The 6,215-nt window shown below is 52.6% G+C and overlaps 1 long non-coding RNA gene across 1 annotated transcript; it reads right to left on the minus strand.

The window, feature by feature from the left end:
• Positions 1-946: 946 nt before the first annotated feature.
• Positions 947-6,172, minus strand: LOC137229842 (uncharacterized). Its single transcript, XR_010945878.1, has 2 exons — positions 3,906-6,172; positions 947-2,085 (listed from the first exon to the last, which is right to left on the minus strand). It is a non-coding gene; the product is annotated as an uncharacterized lncRNA (long non-coding RNA).
• Between the last annotated feature and the right edge of the window lie 43 nt (positions 6,173-6,215).

The following is a 6,215-nucleotide window of genomic DNA, read 5'->3' on the forward strand; positions in this document are numbered from 1 at the left end:
GGGGAAGTATAAGGAAGAAAGTCCACATTCAGTTGAGATGTACCTTTTGTACAAAGTTTTGGTTTCTCGGGGGAGCGGATGTCCCGCTGCCCGCGCAAAAATAAAAGTCCCTCGTTGCTAGAGCGCGTTGCTAGGGAACCACGGTGCTGGTGTTGGCCGGCTGGCTGATCTCCTTGGAGAGAAGGCTGCACCGTTTGTCACCACTGCCCATAAAGGAATCACCTTTACCAGGGCGGGAGCTAATGCCCCAAGGGCTTCGGAGAGCTAGATCAGCAGTCTCGCCCGGTCCTCACGGACTCTTGGTATTTACAGCCCTAATGTCTGGCACCAGAGCTGCTTTTTCACACGGTTCTTACTGATAAGCCCCCAGGGAGCCCTGAGCTGCTGAGCTCCAATAATAACATAACATCCTGACACGGTTCATTCTTATATCAAAACAATTTTACTTCTATTTTGTTTGTTTTGTCTTTAATTCTAATTTTATACTGGAGTATAGTTCATTCACAGTGTTGTGTTAGTTTCAGGCGTACAGCAAAGTGATTCGATGATACGTACACGTGTATCTATTCTTTTTCAGATTATTTTCCCATATAGGTTATTACAGCGTATTGAGCAGAGTTCCCTGTGCTATACGGTAGATCCTTGTTGATTCTCTATCTTATATATAGTAGTGTGTATATGTTCATCCCAACCTCCTAATTTATCCCTCCTCCCCAAAACAACTTTACTTCTAAAAACAACTTCTATTTTCTGTCTTTGCCATAATCAAGTGGATTAAAACAACCTCACTTAAATCATCAAGTGGATTTGAAATCATATCAATCAATACACAATATCCTTTGACACACGAAAGTTTAAAATTTGACCAAGTCCAATTTACCTATTTTTTCCTTTTTCTTTCTTTCTTTCTTTTTTTTTTTTTGGCCGAGCTGTGCGGCTTGTGGGATCTTAGTTCCCTGACCAGGGATTGAACTTGGGCCACTGCAGTGAAAGCACCAAGTCCTAACCACTGGACCACCAGCGATTTCCCTACTTATTTTTTTCTTATTTCGCTTGTGCTCTGGGAGTTGTATATAAGAAACCATTGTCTAACACAAGGTCACGAAGGTTTATGTCTTTCTCTAAGAGTTTTATAGTTTCAGCTCTTACATTGAGGTCCACGATCCGTTTTGAGTTAACGTTTGTGTACAGCGTGAGGTAGGGCCCCAACGTCATTCTTTCGCCTGTGGATATCCAGCTGCCCCAGCACCAGTTGTTGAAAAGACTGTTCTTTTCCTCATCGAATTGTCTCGGTGTCCTTGTGGCAACCCACCATGAACGTGAGGGTTTATTTCTGGACTCTCGATTCTATTCCACTGATCTGTTCGTCTGTCCTTAACGCCAGTGCCACACTGCCTTGATCTCTGTAGTTTTGCAGTAAGTTTGAATGGGGAAGTGTGAATCCAACAACTTTCCTCTTATTTTTCCAGTTTCTTCTGGCTATTCTGGGGCCCTTGCATTCCCATATGAATTTTAGGATCAGATTGTAAAAAGCCAGCTGGGATTTTGATAGGGATTTCGTCGAAGCTTTAGATCAGTTTGGGGGAGTATTGGCACCATAAACATATTAAGTCTTCTGATCCATGAACACCAGTTATCTTTTCACTTAGTTAGATGTTCTTTAATTCCTTCTGACAACGTTTTGTAGTTTTCAGTGTACGAGTCTTACGCTTCTTTCGCTCCATGTATTCCTAGGTATTTTGTTCGTTTGCTGCTGTTACACGTGGGATTGTCATCATAATTCCACGTTTGGATTGCTCATGGCTAGGTATAGAAATAAAATTGATTTTTGTATATTGATCTTGTATTCTGCCAATTGTTGAACACGCTTATTAGCTTTAATTTTGTGTGTGTGGATCTCTTAGGATCTTCCATACACAACATCATGTCATCTGCAAATAGAGGTAGTTCAATACTTCATTTCTAATATGGGTGCCTTTTTACTCCTTCTTCCTGCCTCAATGCTCTGGCCAGAACCTCCGGGACAATGTTGAGTAGAAGTGGCAGGAGTATGCAGCAACATGGATGGACCGAGAGATGATCATACTGAGTGAAGTAAGTCAGAAAGAGAAAGACAAATAGCATATGATAGCACTTATATGTGGAATCTAAAATATGACACAAATGAACTTATCTATGAAACAGAAACAGACTCAAGGACACAGAGAACAGAATAGACTTATGGTTGCCAAGGGGGAGGTAGAGTGGGGGAGGGATGGATTGGGAGTTTGGGATTTTATTTATTTATTTATTTATTTATTTATTTATTTGGGCTGCGCCAGGTCTTAGTTGTGGCATGTGGGATCTTCAGTTGCAGCATGCAGACTTCTTAGTTGCGGCATGCATGCGGGATCTAGTTCCCCCACCAGGAATCGAACCCGGGTCCCCTGCAGCGGGAGCACGGAGTCTTACCCACTGGACCACCAGGGAAGTCGGGAGTTTGGGATTACACATGCAAACTATTATATATAGAATGGACAAAAAACAAGGTCCTACTGTATAGCACAGGGAACTATATTCAATATGCTGTGATGAGCCATAATGGGAAAGAATATGAAAAAGAATATATATGTATAACTGAGTCACTTTGCTGTACAGCAGAAATCAACACAAAGATAGTGGCAGGATGTGGGGTCCTTGTCTCGTTCCTGACCTTAGGCGGGATGCTCTCAGACTTTTATCACTAGGTGTGAGGTCAGCTGTGGGTATTTGTAGACGCCCCTTATTGGATGGAGGACATTCCCTTCTATTTTGAGTGTGCGGAGTGTTTTCACCATGAAAGAATATTGGGTTTGTTTCTGTTTGTTTGTTTGTTTGTTTTTGCAGTACGTGGGCCTCTCACTGCTGTGGCCTCTCCCGTTGCGGAGCACAGGCTCCGGATGCGCAGGCTCAGCGGCCATGGCTCACGGGCCCAGCCGCTCCGCGGCATGTGGGATCTTCCCGGACCGGGGCACGAACCCGTGTCCCCTGCATCGGCAGGCGGACTCTCAACCACTGCGCCACCAGGGAAGCCCGAATACTGGGTTTTGTTAGATGCTCTTCCTACATCCGTTGAGACGATCACATAATTTCTGTCCTTTATTCTATTGATATGGTGTAGTACATTTTTCAGATGTTAAACTCCTCCTTTTTTTTGTTTTTTTTTCCAACATAAACCTGTCTCCCTTGGGGGCGGCCTTCGAGTCCCTGCCAAATGCAGCGAGGGCGGCTGATTCCCTTGTAGGTAGCAGGCTCTGCAGATACAGCCGGTTTGTCTCATTTAGGTGGTCTTTGTTTATTTCCACAGGAAATGAAGGCAAAGAGGCGGGGTTCAGTGATTCACCGACTCCCCCCCGACAGACCATGTGCCCCAGGAGAGCAGTGAGTCACCAGCTATGGGCAGAGAAGCCTCTCCACCAGACAAGCTGAAAGGAGGCCCTGGCCTCCTGCCTCCCATGGGCCAGGCCTTGCTCACGTGCCTGGGCCTGTGGTCATGTTCCATTGCAGACAGGGACACGGTGGAACCAGCCCGAAGTCACTGGGAGGGGAAGACTCAGGCCAAACCCAGCTGGGCAGCACAGCCTGCTGGTCCTGCCGAGCTGCCAGCTGTATCCCCATCAGCTCCCCTTCCTAGGGCAGCCAGGGCTGCAGGGCAAGGGAAGCACAGGGACGGGGTGTCCCATCCCAGGCATAGCAAGCTCTGCCTCGCCCCCCTCATTCTCTAACGCAGCCCCTCTGGGAGCTTGTCCATGCGTCCTGGAGCTGGGATGGAAAGCGTTGCAGTCCAGCCAACACCGGGAGCCTTCCCCAGGACATCCCCGCGGGGCGCTCCCTGCCCCCGATCACACTGGCACACACATCATGTCACTGCTCCCTGGGATACGTACTGTTGTGTCAACATGACCGGCCCCAGGCACCCAGGCGGGACATTACTTCTGGGGGAGTCTGGGGGGGTGTTTCCAGGTGAGATCAGCATTGAATTGCGGACGCAGGAGAGCAGGTGGGAGGGCACCATCTGGTCCCCGAGGCCTGAACAGAACACAAGGCAGGGGAGGGAGAACGTGCCCTTTTCTGGCCCCACCCCTTGAGCTGGGACAGCTCCCGTCACCTCCTCCTGCCCTTAGACTGGGGTTTACACCATCCGCTCCCCTGGCTCTCAGGCCTCCAGACTCAGACTGGACGACATCACCAAACTGGCCTTCCTGGGCCGCCAGTGTGCAGACGGCAGGTCATTCCCAGCCCCCATAACCACGCGAGCTACCTCACAGGGGCAAGGCCTGAGGCTCCCCTGTGGAATACCCCCAGTCACTCCCACTGGGGCCAGAATCCAGTGCAGCTCCACTCTGACCTTCAGGCCCAAGAGCCAGCCCACCTGGCCCCTGACCTCACCGCTGGCCCCAACCTCAGACCTCAAGCCCAGCCCTTCGCACATCCTCTGCGCCCACCCCACCAGCTTCCTTTCCACTCCTCCAAGCTACCCCTCTGCCTGGAAAGCTCCCCCCATCACCCCTCAGGGTTGGCTCCGTGGCTGATTCCTTCCAGGACCCACGGGGAGGAGTGCCACCCCCCACCTGTCACACATCCTCAGAACTCCTCCCCCTTTGCAGCACTGACATGATCATCGTGGGGTGACATCTGTCACCCTCACCAGGGCCGAAGGTCCTCAAGCGAAGGGGTCCTGGCTGTCCAGCTCCTCACAGCGAGCGCCTGGAATAGGCCTGGCACACGGCTGGCACCCACTAAATGCAGGACTGAAGCAGAGAGAACAGAACAAGCTGGCCAGGCGCGACCCACTTTGGGGGATGGCGGGCCGAAGACGCAGGTGCGTGGTTTTGCCGCTCCCTGAGGGGGGGCTCTCTGCCCCCCCCTTCCCCAGAGGGCCCAGGGAAGGGACAGCCCACACCTTTGGCAGGAAATGTCCCTATCACTGTGGGCAGCAGGGAGCTGATGGGAGGGCAGGGCACCTAGACAAGCGATTCTTCACACTGAAGACCTGTTCTACCTCCTCTTCGACAGAAAGAATCTGGCAGACCCCCAAAGTTGGTACCTCTGTTGTAACATCCCTTCGACACCCACAAACCCCACAGTTGCGCTTGTGGCTCTTACATACGCGTGAAGCCAAAACAAACTTTACAATAAGTCACCAAGGAAACTACAAAACTACCAGAGTCCCGATGAGTACGACCGCACCGCTCCGGCCGCCCACTGCTACTGAAATTCAAACCACTGTACAGTGAGCAAAATGAAAACTTCAGTCCCCAGCGGTGGCGCTGGCCACCTTGCAAGTGGTCAGTAGTCACTCGTGCCGGGGTTACTGCAGACGCAGAGCTCTCATCTCTCCAGCTGCATACAATGAAAACTTCAGTCCCCAGCAGTGGCGCTGGCCACCTTGCAAGTGGTCAGTAGTCACTCGTGCCAGGGTTACTGCAGACGCAGAGCTCTCATCTCTCCAGCTGCACGTCACCTTGCTGTCACCTGGGGAGAATGCTTGATGACTCGCCTCTCTGCCTCCTTAGCCCTCTGCCTCCTTAGCAGGAGTGTGGGGCCGGCCCCCTGCGGTACTGGCGCCACCAGGCTGTGCCTGAAATACACAGCACCTGGAGGTTCCATAAGCGGCTTGGGCCTCTTGGACACAACCCTGGCCTGGGGGACACCCTGTCTGTGACCTTTCCAGCACAGACTCTTCCAACAGCCCTCAGGGACTCCCCCTTCCACGGGACAAGGGCTTGACGGCCTAGGCTCGCCTTCCGGGACCTTCAGGCCAGGGCCGCATCAACCGCCACCCGGGTTCCTATCCCGGGAGCGCTGTGAACCAAGCGCGCTGCTATCTCGGCAGAGCTGGCGCCCATGCATCACCTCCTCCGCGGGGCCTGCTACCATAGTCCCAGGCGCCTGAGGGAGGAGGGGAAGCAGTTTTCCCCGCCTGCAGGCCTGTCCTCCGGCGCGGCCCCTTAGGGGAATCCGAGCGCGCCTGCAGCCCAGGGACGCGTGCCGCGCCTGGCACTCTGTGCCCAGGCCCCGGGGTCCTGACTGCACCAGGTCTGACACCCTGATGTGTGTGAGCGAGGGGGGAAGGGACGTGCGTCCCGCCCCCCGGGGGCTGGGCTGGGGGCTGCGGCTGCTGCCTCTCCGCGCTCGGGCGGCAGGGTCGGGGGCGGGGCCTCGGGGGCGTGGCCTCTGCGCCCTATAAGTGACGG

This window comes from Pseudorca crassidens, chromosome 9, assembly GCF_039906515.1.
Source record: "Pseudorca crassidens isolate mPseCra1 chromosome 9, mPseCra1.hap1, whole genome shotgun sequence".
In the NCBI taxonomy this organism is placed as follows: Eukaryota; Metazoa; Chordata; class Mammalia; order Artiodactyla; family Delphinidae; genus Pseudorca; species Pseudorca crassidens.